We start from the raw sequence: 18,757 nt of genomic DNA, 5'->3' as shown, positions 1-18,757 counted from the left end.
AAAACGCAGTCTTCATCTGCGATGAGGTTTATCTATAATGCTATTAGGGCTTATCAAAATAGGAAGAGAAAATTTACTGGCTATCGGCATCGTAAACTCTGGCCATTCTAACATCATTTTCCTTGAAAAAAACAGTTCTTTCAATTTTGTTTTCTCGAAAATTTCCAGCTCCGAAGTGGGCGGTCAAAAAATGTAAAAAAAAATTGAGTTTTTTGAGAAATCTATGGACTCATTTGATATGGAGAGCCTCAGATATTGCTCGACATCTAGTGGAAATGTCTGAACGAAAAATGTATTTAAGTCTAAAAGTAAATTCACTCTCTCAATGTTATTCACACACATGAATTTGATAAAACTCTTTTGTGTCTCCCTTCGTATTCGAAGAATGGGCAATTTCACTGAAACCGAGAGTCGAGACGATTGTCTGCCAAAATAAACTCTGTGGAAATAGATAAATAAAATAAATGCCTACGAAATATATCTATTTTCGGGGCATTCCCTTGAAGTTTTTCAATTTCAGTGTGAATTGGTGCGCGTAATTTGATGCACACGGTATTGGGGTGCTGGACGTGCGGGTGATGCAACGTTTTTGGCATTTGTATGCAGCAATTCATCGTGGAAACTCCTCTCTTCAACAGGGTGTATATAGATTGAGTTTGAATCACGGGTGGATGAAGAAAAGACGTGAATTTTACGACTTGGTTTTTTTTTCAGTGGTTTTCATGCCCGAGAAAAGAATGGTTGATTCGCTGGAGCGACTTATCGGAATTGAATCGGTGGATTCAACGCTGTGGGACGTAACCAAATCACTTTCGTTACGCATGAGGAGAGAGGGTAAAATGTCTACTTCGCCTTTTTTAAATTATCCGTGTTTTGTCTACATTATCCAGATGTGTACGAAAGTGAATCTTTCTTCGATTAATTTTTTATTCTTCGAATTCCATTTGGAATATATCGAAGCAAAAATTCGATAACAAATTCCTGGTGTATATACACAAGATTATGCACACGCAAATAAATTATGTATATATATATATATTGTATGTGGATTATATAATATGCAAGTATTATACTCCATGTTTACATTACTCGACAGATCCTCCGTCTAAAGATTTTTTTTTCTCGCGGAGACTTGAGCTGAAAATTCCACAAATATTTTCCCTCAAAAGGTCTAAGCCGTGTGATAACCGGAAAACGTGTTGGCTGGCTGTATTTCATCCCGACAAAAGGGCAAACTTGGTGGGTATAAGAAGCAATTTTCCTAAAGATGTATGTATGCATACACTGAAGAAGCTAGAGTATAAGGAAACAAAACGGTGAATCCACGCCCCTCGTTTTACACGTCGGATCTTGGAGCATTAATTCTCAGGGTATATAACCCCAGTGCAAAGCGCTCTGAAAACAGGGATTCCGGTGAGCAGTGAGAGACGAGCTAACACCAATGTGCAAGAAACATTGTCCTTTTTATAACTGAGAAAAACTTAAAGTTCAAGGATCATCGTCATTGACGCCTTGGGGATGAGAATAATCCACAAAACCATGACAAAGTTCAGTGCTCGCGGTGTAATTGGAATGAATCCCAAATCAAGATTATAACTCAGACTGAAATATATTTGTTTCGCCCTCTTTAACGATATCCAAATACTCGTTGCTCTTCAGCCAAAAATTTCCACTCAACGAAAATGGATTGGATACCATAAAATAAATGATTAATTGCTACGCCATAAATTCTTCATTGCAAAAATAAATGATTCCTCCAGAATAGGAGTTCGAAGTAGTTTATTTCTCCCCTGAATGAATCAATGATTCTTCAAATAGAATAGAAATTGCTCCAAATGAAGAAGGAATACCCTGATAAAATATGCCACTTGAACTTGTCGAAGTGGTGAATTCAAAAAATCAAGTACCATGTACTCCAACAATCCGGATTTTCGCCCATATAAAGACTTTTTATGACACCATAAAAAAGTCATAATACTGTGGAATGGAATTGAGGAATATATACCCAACAACTTGCTGTTCGAGAGCTCTAAAGTCTGGGCATATGATAGTTTTTACATTTTTTAGTTGAAAATTTCCTCCAATCATGCGATACCTTTCGTTCAACGTGTAATCTAGTATCATGATACAATCTTAATGTAAAATATTAAACTCAAAACTATGTCGCATCAAGTAGGTTTAAGATTACTGCTATTTCAGACGTCTTAAAATAAGTCGTTTGATAGACGAGACATTTTGACTGAAGGTACCTGAGGAAAATTACTGAATAGCCAATAACTTCTAGACTCGCTAAATTTCAGAGACAATTGTGAGCAGAAATTGTTGGTAATAAAGTCATCCTACGATATTTTGATTAGAGGACCTGGCGAGATAGCTACAAAACAAATAGGCGAAGGGACTAACGGCAAAAAAGCGGCAGTATTCTAAAAAGAACAATTAATCGTCGAGTGAGGTTGGCAGGCAGTGGTCTGAAAGCTCGTAAATAATCGCCAGTCCGAGTTTCAGTGAAAATATTCCCTTTCGTGCCTAGAGTGGAGAGCTCACTCGTTTGCCGAGTGCGCTTTTGGAGGAGGCTGACCTCGTAAACAGACCGGGAGAACAACGCTAGGAGATAACTGAATAGCCAAGCTCAGAAACGACAATTAAAGGGAAAAACCTGGGGGGGGGGGTAAAAAATAATGGCAGAGGAGAAATGAGAAGAGACTGAGAAAATAGATCACGGGGAGGGAGGGAATATCTTGAATTAAGGAGGTAAACGTAGACGCTGGGAGCAAATGAAAGGGCGGAAGAAAAACCAAGTTGTAAGAATCCTCCACGAGAACGTCCATCTTTTTCTCCTTCATTTGAATTAAAAGAGATCAACTTGAGGTCTATTCATAGAGGATACTTGGTACAAGGGTTGTGACCGAGCGAATATAATTCTCTGGGCGTATACAAGTGACGAGAAAGAAATGCACAAATGGGATAATTTTTTTGTGTCAATTTTAATTCGCTAGTTTTGAAAAAATGTCAACGTTCATTAAATAGTAAAATAATATTTTACACTCATGGCAGTCTCTCGTGTCTTTGTGATTTGTTATTACTAATATTAATAGAAATTTAAGGTAAATTACGCTTTATCAAAAATTGCAAAAGCTTTTACTTTAATTTTAAGACGATTCTTCAAAGTGGTTATTTTACTGCACGATTCAGATTACCCCAGTCTCCAGCAAGAGGCAAGTAAAAAATTAATTCTCCCCATAATTTTCACCATAACTCGAACAATGATACTAAATCATGAGAGTTTCCCTGCTAATATAAGTGAACCTGAAATGCTTCAGGGGATAACTCTTCATTCAAGACCTATATCAAACGACCTAAAAACTGCAAATCTCATTCGCAAACTTTTTCTCAAATTTGTCATATGGATTTTAATCTCGAGGATTTACCTAACCTACTCATGGCTGTACTTGGCTTCTCACTCGGCCCTACTGTTCTCTGAGCCCTACGTGAGTGCAGACATAAGAGCTTTGCCCATGAGAATCACTCACTTCAAGTATAAACGGATTACTCACATTTTCAATATTTTAGTATCAAAATGGAATGTGTATTTTATTGGAAATGCAGATCCTATCGATAATTATTTCGATTCTATTTTATCAGTTCTACCAATCCATTCTTGAATAGTCCCTTCCATATTATCAAATTGATTAGAAAATCGATTTTTCCTGAATTCCTCGGAGGAGTCAATCGTATTTTTACAAGAAAGATGAGAGAAATTATGGCACCATAGCTGAGAAATGTAAATAAATATGTATTTCATATTCGTAAGTCTGTATTCCATATATCTCCGGTTTTGCCCCCTCTCCCACCCCCCTCAAAGCAAAATTTTCTTAGTCTCTTTGGTGTACAACAAGCCAACTAAAATTTTAAGTACTCCATGAATACCTTATGCCAAGACTTCTGCTCTTTTACCAAGTACACATAGAAAATATCTGCAGCCACAGAAATTTAAACTCCAGAGTATCCTCTCTCCTCTCTTGTTTCACCCTTCATCCTCTTTTCTTCCTATTTTTTTTCGCCATACACACTCGGTATGCTAATGTAAATATTTGAGGCAGAAAAATAGGAGAAAATGCTGGAGTAACTTTGTCCACGTTCATTATCTGATGAGGTATAAGGCATCTGGGAGGGTGGCGGTAAAAAACTTGCATGAGTTCAACTAAAAGGAGTGCAAGAAAAATAGTTATTCTATTGCGCCAACGAAACAGTGGTAAAAGTTTTTAGCTGAATTTTCTGCTACCATTGTTGGAATTTTTTATCGAGTGATAATTCCAGGGAAATTTCAGGGGCTCAGCCTGTGGAAGAGTATTTGTTGGCAATCAAGGGAGCGTTGTGATACAATTTTTCATAATAGTATTGCAGTCGTTCAGTACTGATCAGTGAATCTTTCGGTAACAACTACTGAATCTCGTTAGCATCGACGGAATTTTTCTACCAGTGCGGGAGAATTTTTCATATTGCTTACACATAATTATCATGATCTAATGATGTTAAAAAAGCTGGGAACTAGCAGAATAAAACCGTGATAAATTAAGCCAAATGAACCCAGTGGAAAAATAATAATTCTCGGTATGAATTACTCAGACAGTGGAGGAGTGCATAATGCGAAATATGTGTATATGGAGGTCATAGAGGGGTTGTGCCGACTCAACTGCTTATTCTGCACACGGGTACAGCTCCTTATCCTGGATGTCTGTAATAACAGTGATAATAATTGGTATAAAATTATAACTATGAGAGTGAACGCCCAGTGAGATACAGAAAATGGAGCGTCGCGTGATTATCACAATGGCAAATCATCGTGGCTGGCAAATGCTAAGGAGTCGAGACCAACGCTTGGGAGACCGGTTAAGGTGGCAACACGAACGCCATGCATTCCCCTCGCTTTTTGTTCGAATTCTGCATGTATATGTTTCTTCCTGCACTGATACCTCTTATCATGGCGGAGAATATGGACCACCGCGACCCTTCACTGTATTTTTATCTCAAGAAACAAGAATAAATTGACTAGAATGTCTTTTAAAATATCCAGTTTTTTTTTGGAAACGTGTTAGTCGGCTCTTAAAGATGATTGTGAGCATTTATATATCATTCTGATAAGTAATTTATAGATAATCCATTATACTCCCTGTACAGTTGTTCAGGGTCTTAACGTTCATTTGACTAAATTAAAGTTTAATGATGAACCATATTGGAAAGTCTGTGCTAAAATGAATTTACGGAGTTACATAATTTTTTAAATCCTCTTTTCTTCATTTTTCTCATTTGAAAAATATCTCGAGGGGAAAAAATCCAGTAACCTGACTCTGCAGTTCGCAAGTTATTGAAAATTGAAGTTGATCCATTATTCACACTCGGATAATTGCTATCAAGAATTCCTGGGAGACGAGACGCCAGATAATCGCGCCAATGCCTCAATTTGTATTATCCCAAAATAACATTGTAATATATTGTCACAAGAGCGGAAATGCTCGAGTCATATCATCCTATCATTAAATTACTGGAGTCAAAGTATCTGGTTTGTGCGTCCATCACGTCTCCGAGCTCGTTCGCATTTTCACAAAACAAGAAGGTATGTTAAACAGTCGCCGATGGAGTGAGTAAGAGAAAGCTAAGACCGGTCGATTTGCCTTGCAGACTCCACCTCGTGAATAGAACGCGCAATTCTCAGCATCTCTTCCCTCGCACATACACACACACACACATTCACCGGGCTCTATCGATCCGGCATTTACGTCACCATCAAATTGCACTCGTCTTTCTCCCGCTGGGTCTAAATATTTTATCACATGTCCCAATCCAATTTTTATCCAGACGTCATTATCCTCGTTTTTCAATTATTAGTATAAATAACTGGGGACTTCCGGTATTTTACTGAGTTGAGCATTTAGCCATTTCGCGTTGTATGTAAGAAGCTGGCCGACTCGATTTATCAGTACAGGGGCGATAATTGAGACTTCGATGTAAAAACGAGACCAGTACGATTTATACTGAACCGGTGTATGGAGGGGGGGGGAGGGAGAGAGCTATTTCAGGAGCTATAAAAACTGGGCTTTGCAAATAAGATACTTCGTAGAAACAAAACCAAATTTCAGTTTAGCAATAAATTTTTTGAAAACAAACTTGAAGGGATGATGAAGCCCATGAAATTGCTTTGGTATTGAAAAATATTCCTAACTTTCTGCAGAAAATCATTGCGAAAAATTTTCACAAATGTTCAACAGTGAAAAATATATTTGCAGTACTTTCTCACCAAACAATTTTTACCCTGTAATAATCCAGATAAATTCGATGCACCTCAGGAAACAAATAAATCCTCAGCATTACCGCTCCTTCCTCCAATCCAGGAACATCCAGCTTTCTTCAGCCGTTGGCAAAGGAGCGGCCAAAGTGTTCGTTATTTGAAAAGGGTTGAAACAACCCGGTGTTAACCCCCGAGTCGTGGCGCACATTAAGTACAATAAATCAGTGGAGAACGCCACGACGATCGCAGTAAAACGAGGGGCTGAGAGGGGCACACGGTAGTACAGTGGCAAAGCGCTACCCAACTTCGCCTCTGGAGATTATCAGGATTACGGTTTCGCTCATAAATTCAAGGTGGCACACACTATATCTGTATAGCTGTGCACCATCAACTCGTGTCGAATGTAGCGGGTAGTAAAAAGAGTGGGGAGTACTTGAAGTGTTTGAGAAGAAGGATAAGTTGACTGTACGACTGGTTCCAAGGTCAGTTCTGTCGTTATTCTTATCCATGGGTAATTGACAGCATCCGGTTTGAGATGCTATGCCCCTCGGGCTCCCTGTATCCGATGAATGAGATTTGATGTCCCTCGGTGATGATGGCATCACAGGTGGATAGAGAAGGGGGACGATGAGTGCTGGCAATATTTTCCAATCCCTCGTATCCTCGAGATGTAATAAAGACAATTCCTTCCGTTCAATGTTTGAAGCCAACACGGAAGTTTTCTCTCTATCATCGGCTGAAATAACTCCGACTTTTTGGTCAATTGCCGTGATGTTTCTCATGACAATTTCTCCTCGATTTATTTGTTGATAATGGAGCTCAATCTCTGCATCAATGTGGAAACCACTGACATCACGACATATTAAAGTTGAGGCATTAGACACTAGAGTGGCTTTCATTTGCCAACTTGGTTATGACGGAAATTTCCGAAGCATTTTAAAATGAAAAGTTTTCGATATAAAGACACGACGTTTCACCGACGAGACATTTTTATGTCTGAATTACAAGCCACTGAATTACGGATTTGTATATGTTTCTCCTATAAGACGATTCCACCGCGTTGGGAAAGAATTGTCATTTTATGAAGAGGATTATTCACAGAAATGAAAAATCATCGGTGGAGAGAGAAATCCCTTGGTAGATTTATTCTGTATATTTGTCGTTTATCATTGTGAATAATTGAGTAGAGCCAAATGGCTTCGATGCATTTAAAAAAATCATTGTGAATAAAATTGTCATTCATTTTCTGCTCTCGAAGGATTATGTACTCACGGATTTACAGGTTTTACGCGAGCATTATCAGGAATATTTATGATTTCATCGTTTCCAGCTTACCTGAAGCATAACCCTCATCGAATTAACAATTACCTTTTATTAATTCACATTCATGAATTATACTAATTTATTATTTCAAATCAGACATGACCTCAGTAGACATTCATGCCGAATTATCAATTTTCTCTCAATTTATTCAAGTCCCAACATCAGAGGGGCGTAAAATATGAATTAAATACCCCAAAAGTCACTTATATCACTTACAGGACAAAAATGTCCCCCCAACCGACACTGGTTTCACTAACATGAGGGCATCCCATTTTTTTTTTTGTCTTCCAACGCAATTAGAGCTTGTGCATCCAACGAGCCGCAACCTCAGATGCATTTCCAATGTTTCTCTCACACTTTACAAGCTCTTTTCTCCAGCCCTAACAGAGATAGAGAAATATGGAGCACATGAATTAATTAGACAGCTAATTAATTCTTTTGTTTCTTTTTCTCCTTGGGTTGTCTTCAGCGAGACATTGCCAACTCTGAATATGGGAATGGTTAAATCTGGGGTAGGCACATACCCAGAGACCCAGAGGCAAGATGATGGCTCTTGACTAACGAGCACACGGCCTCGTACCGCACAATGAGCATTATAACCGAAAACTTTGGCCATAGTACCCACTCACCCTTCTCTCCCTGGGCCGGGGGTCTTCGACTTTCACCGCCCCTCCCTCCCCTCCGCCATTCCGCGACATGGGGACGTATCTGGTCCCTTTACTGGCATTGCTGAGGCAAAGAGAAGCGACATAGACGTTAGTAGGCGGCTTGCACACATCGCCTTAAACCAAGAACTATTCAAACTCTCTGCTAACGCCATTGCACAGTGGCCTTAATGGTTTCTGCCACTTAGGGAACACACTAATCACCCCCAACGTACGTCTACCTATTGTCCTCCATTTCAGTATTAACCCTCTCGTTGTCACACCGAGTGAAATCGTATCCCCATAATCAGAGCAGCGTTGCTATTCAAGATGGCATCGGTCAATATCACCGGGTTCTCGACAACGAGGGCTGAGTTGGTGACGTGTCATGATTTTGTGAGCAGTTTTCGAAAGAGGGTTCAAGAGGCTGGGGGAAAATTTAGTGGGGAATATTTGAGGAATGTTATCGGCACATTACTAATGCTGACATTGTCAGGAATTTTCACAGTAGAAATTCGAGTTTTTGGGGAGACGTTGAGGAAAACTAAATTTTCAGTTCACGTTTTCTCGAGTTTAATAGAATTGAAATTATTTTTTGATCGGCCGGATCACGGGCTTGGGTTTTAGGGGAATTTTGAGTGAATTATGAATTATTCAGAGTATTCCATGAAAATTGATTGACATGGGGGTGATTAAAAATTTTCAAATTTTTCCTGCAATTGTTCCCTCTTTCTGAAACCCTTTATAATTGATTAATTCCATTTTTTATAACTCCAACTAACTAACTTTTTCATTCGCCCCGTTGACTATTATTGAAATACTAGAATTCCCAGAAAACTCAATCAAACGTTGAACTCGGCCAATTATTTTTTATTCACGTCCATTACTAACGTCAATTATATCCGGCTCATGTCCGCAGATGAATTAATTGAAGTGTGGATTCAGTGTATATTTTTTTTCTCGGCCAAACTGATGGAATCAGCAGTACTGAAAATAGAAAAATACTAACAGGCCGAGACGCTTCATTCTACTCAATTGGATACATATGTATCCACTGTTATTTATTCACAATTACATTCAGGAGTAACTGGAAAAACAAATATTGAATAAATTGGGGTAGCGTTAGCAAATGTACTTACAATCCCGAACAAATGCCAGCCACTCAATTAAACAGTCATACAATCGCTCTAGATTTGAATAGAAAAAACGGCAATATTGAAATATGTACAATTGGTATTTCCATATATGAAACATTCCTCGCTTCGTAATTTTTTTTATTGAAAAAAATGGAAAGCAGACAAAGGAGAAATTTATATCATATGACAAACATCCAATCGGCGGGAAAAATACAAAGCTCGGAAGTTAAGAGGAATTCTCTTGCTATCGTTCAAAATACAATTCATTTGAAAAATCAAATATTCTAATTTGATATATGTCGAATAATCCACTCGGACATGGTAAAACAATTTTGAAAAAAGTGAAAGCCCATTAAAAAAGTGAAACAAGAAATGTACGCAAAGGGAAGGAAGACGGTTGCTCGTGTCTTACCGAGTCGTTCCGGTCGTATTACGCAGATGAGCCGACAGATAACGTATATATATATACATAAGGGGGTGAGAAGACAAAATGCCCGTGGGAGAGTCCCACACGGGGCACCACACCGTAACATCTATCCATACGTATATGTATTATTCCTCGGTGTCCTTACACGGGCTCTTGATTGGCACCTCCTAGCCCTTATGCTTTTTATATCTTCCTCCTTCTACCCCCCCCCCTCGAAAGTTCACTACGTTTTGAGTCACCTCGTGAGGGAGAATGTATTACCGGGCGAAAGCGTTGGATTTTCCACTTCTATTCCACTAGGGCATGTCTTTATGTGAGTTTTCTTTTAGCGTAAAATTACAATGTGGGACTCTGCGGAGTTATTCCATGTTTATGGGCCCACGGATAATGTGAGAATATTAGTTCTTAAATTGTGAGAGGAAAAAAATTAAAATTTTGAAGGAGAATATTTTTTTTTTGAATTTTTAACGATCTTCTTGTTGACTACTAGCGTAGGAAAATATCTGTCTTCACTTCATTCTCCAAAAGAAATTCTCCTTTCGAATGTAGGGGATTCCCCCTCCAATTGTGTAATGAGATAACAATTCCACGAGGGAAGAGGTCATTTTCTTTACAAGGTGGATAATATACTCGGCAGACAATACAAAAGCAGTAAAAGTTGCGTAATTTTCAAGATAAGGCATAATTGCGTAATATTTAAAATAATTTTTATTTCAATTTCCGGATCGTTGACGATTGATTGTTCTCCTTCCACATTGAGTATTCGCACTCGAGTCTTTCTAAAGAATTTCTCACCTTGCATCGATCATCAAAATCACACTCTCCAAAAATTTTCCATTTCACTCCAGCTCATGCCCAAACTTGTATTATTGGATTTCCAGATAAATCATGGGGAATATGCCATGGCAAGCGTGGATAGTTGGCGATAAATTATTATCCATGAGAGCTTTTTCAACACTACATTCTCCACTTTTGTGTTTGTCAGTTCATACGTGTATAACGTCCATGCACACTCGCATGTACATACCCCACTATGAAATTTCAGCCAGGAAATATTTATTCATGTCCATGGATCCACTGCCTTTTTTTTTTATGTTTCTGACCGTTTGTGTTGGCATTCGACGCTCACAGTGTGCACCATATATTCTACTCCACCCAGCCAATCCCCAGTCGTCTTTCGACGTGTTTTAAAAATTCACGGGAATATACACCAATTTCCAAATGCGAAAAATATGTTATTCGGAGTAATAATTTCCACGTGGGGTTATTGGAACATGCGCTTGGGAGCGGGTATGAATTTACCGTACCATTTGAGCGTTTCTGAATCAATTAATCATTAATTGGTGCCAATGATAGCTTATCATTATTGCTACAGATTGGTTCCACCAGTTTGTTAAAATCTATGGAAGTGGAAAATTTTCCGATTTTTTGGAGCAAATAATTTTTTTACGTGAATTCATTGATTTGTTTACCCAAACAGAGCAGCGAATAATTAATGGAAATAAAATTATCTGTGAATTTTGGCTTTAGATTTCGAAATGTTGATCAAACACAAGGGCCAGAGATTAGTCAACAACTCAACGACTTTTACCACTTGTCTGCCCCAATTATTTGGAATTCCCCTGAAATTGTCAGTTGAAGAAAATTCCCAAATTTTGTGCCTCATAAACCAATCTCCTTTCACCCCCGTAATGAGTCTCCAACTCGGACAAGATTGGCTAATGATCCTCTAACTTGAATCAAGACATAGCTTTTAGACTGATGTATGTCATTCATAATCACAGATGTACATCAAGATTCATTCCCCCCACGTTCACTCAGTACTACATCTAGTACAGCCAGCGAGTACCTCTTCTTTACTTCATCCTCATCCACCGAAAAACTCGTTGAAAGATCGTAGGCAATCCTTCGTCGCGGATATCGTGTGCCAAGTCACGAAAAATCCCTTTTTTTTCGTCTCCCTCTTTTGTCAAACGCCGAGCATTCGAGGGGTACTAAAATGAGAGCGAAATAATGAAAAAAAAAAGCCAAAAACTCGAGAGGGAAAAAGAGAGATAAGGGACACGAGAGCGAGAGGAGAAGTTATAATCTAATTGAGGTACGTCAGACTGGCGCCCGACTTTTCGTCTGCCGATTGCGTTACGAGAAGCGGCTGGCAAGAGGGTGTGAGACTCGGAGAGCTGAAGGAAAAGTTGGTTGTAAATGAAACCACTAGCTGGAGAAAGTCCGTCATCAGGGAAGCAGAGGTCTGAGGTTAAACAGTGTAGAATTGTTCACCGTCGGAAGGGAGAGGAGAGAGGACTTGCGGGCTGTGAGCGCACTCCTTGGAAGGCCCATGATTAACCCCTCGAGCTCGTTTGGCAAAAGTGAAAAGAAGGAAGTGGAGGAAAATTCAGCGTCTTTTATTCCGTTTTTTATTCGTCCCTTCTTTTTTTTCTACTTCCAACGACCCTCTGAATGCGGTAGCTGCACAGTACAGCTCGCCTTCGTACCCTTGAAGAACTGAGTTGAGTCCAACTTCCGGAAACTTTGGACTTCACATAGCTGGGGTATGTATAGTGCAGCAAACGCTTGACGGTGGTGGATTAACGCGAATAGAATTCAGGGCTTTTTTTTTCATTCCCAATTTCACAATAGCTCTGCCGTATTGCCCTAATCACTAGGCCATTTTGATTAGGTTTAAGGCCATGTGCAGCACAATCATTTATCCTGAAGAGGAATGAAATTGCCGTGAGGGAAGACTAATTAGTCCCTTCCCTTATTGGGAATGTGGAACAATAGTAAAAATTTAATTTTACCGAATAAATATTTCTCTCACCTAACTGAGTATTTGTAAAAAATAAATATTTTTTCCTCAGTGTGGTGGTAAAAGAGAAATACTCATTTCTCTCGTAAAATACACCAAAATGAATGTCGAAGGGGGTGAAAGGTCAATTGTTGTACGAGTGCAGGCAACAAGATTGTGGTTGTGTTGTCAGTAGAGGTCGTATACCGTTGTGGTCCCATGTGTCGTGAACATTTGTCGCCGCAGGATAACTAGCCTGAGGTGGGTGGGGGTGGGTTGGCAAGGAGACGAATAAGGTTATGACAGCGAAGGACTGCATAAAAGAATGACAAGCATTAAAAAAAAATATACGTAACTGGGACGGACAGATGCCACACACTAACCAACATAGCCACAGGCCCGAGCGTGCGACTCTTGATTTCATACAAATAAAGAAAAAAAGACAGAAAAAAAACACATATGAGATACTTATTAGCCCCGAGCGTGCATTTATATGTTTACTTTTTTTCTTCTGTTGTCTTTTCCTTCTCTGAGGTATATGTTTGTCATTATTTTTTATTCCCCATTGTGACTCTGGTCCCACTCTTTGTTCGATAATAACCGCCGGACGAGTAACCTGTTTGACCCTCATCCACAGTTTACCGTGGGGTAACATGACAGGATATAGCGAATACCGGGGAGGGGTCACAGGAGTCGAGGTCTTACGACTGCCTGTGTTTGTAAACAGTTGCCCATGAGAAATGGGGTGAGAGTCTGTGCTGTTGACAACAATCGACTTTCCACAGTCCTTCAAATGTATATCTATATCTGGATATTGAGTTTAATGAGGGAGAGGGAGAGTTATTAAACTCTTGACATGGAAGCCTGGGGATAAGTGGAATCCTTGGAAAGAAGAATTTTCAGGAAATTGTCGAGGAAATGGAGCGCGGAGGGAAAGAGAATTCAATAATAAATAATTTGGGGAACGAAAATTACCCTAAGTTTTTTCTGCCCTGGTGAATTCCAAGGAAGGGATGATTTTTGCATGGTATTTCCGGTTTACCTCTTGAAAATTATTATCGCCTGGTAATGGAATTGTAATTTCATGAGGTAAATTTGCTCAGAAAATTTATTGATATAAGAAAAATTTAGAAACTCACTGATTATTATTAAAATACTAAATTAATCGATGAATGGAATACGAATAGATCAGTCATTTCCGTAAATTTTCCGAGAACTAAAAAAATACACTTTTGTTCCTGAAGAGGGTTAGGACCCGTATCCACAATTTCTTTGAAATTTCTTCAGCAACATGAACTTCCCCATCCCTCGATATCGCTCAACACTCTAAAATCCGAACGAAGCGAATAATCACCTCAGACGTGATTCATTCGAATCGCCATCCACTCAACCTTCACTCCATGAATGAAATTATTACTCCCCTCGCCACCCCGGAAATTGAATTCCTGAAATTCACTTCAAGCGAATAATAAAGCGAGGAGAGCTGGGGAAAAAAAATTCAAATTTAGTGAATCTGTACGATGGAGCAAGGGACTCGCGGTAAACTGCAGGGGAGGAGCAGAAGGGAGATAGTAAAGGGCCACCTGGCTAGGTGCCAAGCTCTGCCACGCGAAGATTAAACCAACAGAAGCTGGGATTTAACCACCGATGGCCACTCACCCCCTCAAACATCTATATACCTTTACACCCTTCTTCAGCCCCGTGTCCCCCCCAGCTTTCTGCCATTTCATGTGTGCCCTAGGGGGTTGGGAGGGGCTCTCCCGATACTCCCCCGTCGATTTTTCCTGTTTCTGGTCTTTACGTTAAATTTTTATTTTTATTTTTTAAAATTCACTCGGGGGTAATGCATGAAGCCGTATCCATCAGGCAAACCTATCGAGACACGTTTTTCGAAGGAAGAAAAAAATGTTGTCTGATTCTGTACCGATGCTCTTCACGTCCCACCCCCTCGCCACGTCAAGCCGCATCTCATGGATTGAGGTCATCGATCGTCTGCGTCTTCTTCTATCTAGAAATTACTTCCGACTTGGAGGATAGTCTCGGATGGATGGAAACCCATTCTCATCGTTTTCCCTCCGTCTTTTTTTTCTTTTTTTTTTTATTCTCCATTTCCTCTTAGAATTCCTTATCACACGATAATACATTCCACCATGGGGGATTGCAATCGCATGCGAATTTAACTTTAAATTTATTCCAATGAAGTCAATTCACTTTCTTGACGCGCCTTCAAGGACTAACGATGGAGTGTATTACTGCTGGGTATCTTTGGGGGTTCGTTTGACTGGGATTGGAGGGAAGAGGGGATCTGGTTGACTTTTGGAGATATTATTTTTGAGGGAGTGGAGATGTCGTGAGATTGGTAATTTGATGATCTATAGGAAGGGGGATATTCTGGGGACGTTTGTCCCAATGACAACGTGATTAATTTAGTAGTGGGATGGCGGGGTAAGGGGGAAGATTTTCTGCTCCAAATACTCATATCTTCTTTTATACAGAAAGATATTGGTAATCAAGGCCTTCCAGCAGAAAATTAATCCGGAAATTTCACGTAAAAAAATCTGAAATTTTTGACAAACACTCACTTCAACTCTCATTGGAAAATCAGGTCAACTCTGAGCCATTACGAAATAATTTGTAATTTGAGTTTTTAAAATGCTGTAATTATTCACTGAATTCCCAGTTTAAAAAATTGATATTCCATTAATTGGAATCTCGCGTAGTTGAAAATATATTTTGAACTACAATAAATTTGAAATTAATATTCACCGAAATATTTCTGATTTTCATTAATTTCCGTTGAATAATTGAGTGAAATACGATGACGTTCATCGATTTTTTTCCAAAAATACAAAGTTGTCATTACAACGTTGATTAAAATTTCCATGAAATGAAAATGTGTTGAACTTTCCCCTCAATTTAATCCAACAATTTGGAGCCGTATGCCTTTCCAGAAAGTGACTCCTCAATAAATAATTTCATGAATGATCGGTCAATTAATCGGTACCATAGTACTCCCCCCGATCAGGAGCCTAATTACTTCCCCAAATGGTCGACAAACAAAAGAAGAAGCAATTGTGAAAGTCCACTACTCGATTCAGATGCGACACGATAATGAAAATTTACGAGGGGACATTAGCCAGGAAAATCTTCAATTCCTCCCCTGAAACTACACCCTCCTGACAGTCATCTTTAGCAACTCCTCGTTGCGATGATCTCCCATTTTTTTCTCCTCTAGCTAGCCGTAGTATGTTGTCACATCGAGAGAAAAGAGTCCAAAACGAGGAGGGGGTCTAGGCGAAATGGAGGTAGGGTAGGAAGACACGAGCGAAAAAAAAAAGAGAGAGAGATGAAATGAGCGGAGGGACAAATGCCTGCGAAGCATGATACAGAGTAAGCCGAGCATGAAATCATTTATCTCCTAGCTAAGCACGAAAGAACGAGGCTTTTTCCCCCCCTTCTTACGTGGATTTGAATTTTTTTTTTCCTCGTCTTTTCACTATTTTTTAGTGTTTTCAGTTCTCCCTTTGCTCAATCTTCTTTTCTACTCTCGCCCACTTGTCCACAGTTTTTTTTCTCATTTCACCCGCTGTGACAAACATCGCTCGCTTGTAAGTTATAGTCTCTCACAGTGGATGTGAAAGAAGGAGAAAATTTTAGAGTGTTGGATGTTACTCTATGATTCATGTGACAAAATTTCGGGTTGAAGGAATTTTTATTTCTATTTCTTATGAGCGTCCGAAGAATAGATTTCCGTCCAAATCCACACGTGATTTTTATTCTCTGATTATTTTTTGTAATCCTATTTTTATTGGAGTCCCTTTTTCAAAGAAATTTAATTGACTAATGCATTGATTCCAGTTTGTCTGGGTGTATTTTTTCGTAATTAACAGCTTTTTGATCAACTCAAAATGCAAAAATTGATTGACCTCAATTTAATTGAAATTTCAAGATAATTATGTTTATCTTGTGATAAAAATTGATAAGAATAAAACCGGAAATTTTCCGCTATGCATGATAGAGACGTTTCAACTCTCTATGCACTACAGTAAATGGAAAGATTCAAATCAGTTCCACGGATGATGCCCACGGGTATTACCATGAATATCCAATCACCCATAGCCCATCATAATCCATTTAATTTCACATTCACTGCAACTCAATGACGATTATCGTCTGAAGTGATTACGCCCTACGCTTTGTCGGACGTTGCATCCATAAAAATGCCACGGACTTCCGACACGCACATAAGTATGGGAATTCAATTTCAATTAATTCATTACACGAGTTGATTGCCCATAATTAATTCTGGAAAATTCTCTGTTGCCTGAACAGTTGACTAGTAATTTTCAGAGTAATGGTATTTAATGCACATAAGGGGATCCAATTTTTCTATCATCAGCCAGATTATACATTCACTCTTCATTTTTTATTATAAATTGAGGGTTTGATTAATTGCAAAATTCAAAACACGCACCCAATTAGGAGAATTCAATTTCAATTAATTTGTTACACGGCTTGATTGCTGTCAATTAATTCTGGGAATATTTCTAGACTCGTCCGGTCGAGATTTCAACAAAAATTTTTTCATATCTAAAAAAAATACCAAATAATGCGCGAGATAAAAGTCAAATTAGCACTGGATTCAGGTTGATTGAAATTCATAGGTTCAACGGTGGAAGCCAGGGAGCACGCAATTCTCAGGGGAATGACAAAGCCTCGCCATACCGAGGAGACGTGTAATTAAGATTCGAAACTAGTGGCATCGGAAGTTGGCAAGACTCGTGCAACTTCCGCCACGCACGTGCCCTTGCCCCTCCCCCCTCAACCCCCCGTCACCTCCCGTGTCTCATTCTCTCTTTGAATGTTTGATGTCTATATGGAGTTGTCTATAGTTAAACGAACTCTTGATTACAATAATTAATTCACTCACTGGGGGGAATGTAACAGTCAAGGGTATCCATCCATTCTCTTTCATTTTCTGTTCCGTTTCTTATTAAATCTTCCCACATATCCCAGGGTCAATTATTTTGGTTGGATTGCGGCATGGATGGAAAAGCGAAAAAAGGATTTGCCCATTGTAACACAGGATGTTGGCGAACTGTGGGAGAAGGGAGTTGAGGATAGGGCGATTATTGTGTAGTGCTTTCGAGGCAATGAATTGTCTACTCGACAGGGCTAGATAGAACAGTATAGTTTACTGGTTATTCATGCACAGAGAGAAATATTAAACAAAAATTATTAAAAATGCGTAGAAATTATCGAACATTTCGATGCATAATTTAAAAATTGTTTTTTTGGTTTTTGTGCCTTGAATTTCATCTCCTAAACTTCGAGAATGACATCCCCAATTCGAGATTTTATTCCTCTGTGTAACTTGGCCTAAATCGATACCCCAGAGACGCCAGATCTCCACTGGCCACCGAAATAAAAGAGAAAAAGGAAAAGTCTCGTTTGAACTCGACATTACCCTGGACCCAGGGTATTTGAGGTGTACCATTCGGAAAAAAAAACCCCTCGGTATCCCCTCGTGACTTCACTGTTTTTCCACGAAGAACATTCTCTTTTGTCCTAGGGGCATCTTCTGGTGGATTTACATACGTCATATTTCTCCTCGGTCTTTTGATCACACGGGGAGGAAGATTGCGAAAAAACAACATGTGACGAAAATGATATGAGATAGGGAGGAGACTCGGGCGTTGTGGAGACAACAGGAATTTCATATGGATGGTAAATAACACTGAGGGGAGGAGTGATTGTCGTTTGGAAAATTGAGGGGATCAACATGTGCTGAAAATGTGGAGTGACCTGGACATTGGAAAAATTAGCATTTCGAGGGCGGTTTAATTCAAGAAATTCTCTCTTGAGTGGAGAAAACAGTGGAAGAAACCAAAATAATGTAAGGAAATTTGTTATAGACAGTGACAACCCATCCAAAACAGACTTTCTCGAATTTTGAATAACTTCTGAGCTTATATTACGACCAAGGAGCTACGTTGATTTTTACCACTGCTGGAAAAATTTGAAAAATCCTCGTGAATAGATGTACCAACACCATAAAATCATCCCTCTTTAACCCACAATTTCAACCTCGAAAATGCCAGTTTCTCAAGCTCAAAAACCTCCTTAAATGCAAAGATTGATAACATCATTTCTCCA

At 39.2% G+C, this 18,757-nt stretch overlaps 1 protein-coding gene across 6 annotated transcripts in view; it reads right to left on the bottom strand.

Moving 5' to 3' along the window:
- The window catches only part of LOC135172797 (nephrin), a 115,691-nt gene that overhangs the window by 29,394 nt on the left and 67,540 nt on the right, over positions 1–18,757 (bottom strand). The window lies entirely within an intron of this gene.

This window comes from Diachasmimorpha longicaudata, chromosome 2, assembly GCF_034640455.1.
Source record: "Diachasmimorpha longicaudata isolate KC_UGA_2023 chromosome 2, iyDiaLong2, whole genome shotgun sequence".
NCBI lineage: Eukaryota > Metazoa > Arthropoda > Insecta > Hymenoptera > Braconidae > Diachasmimorpha > Diachasmimorpha longicaudata.
This window is presented reverse-complemented; position numbering and strand designations above follow the sequence as displayed.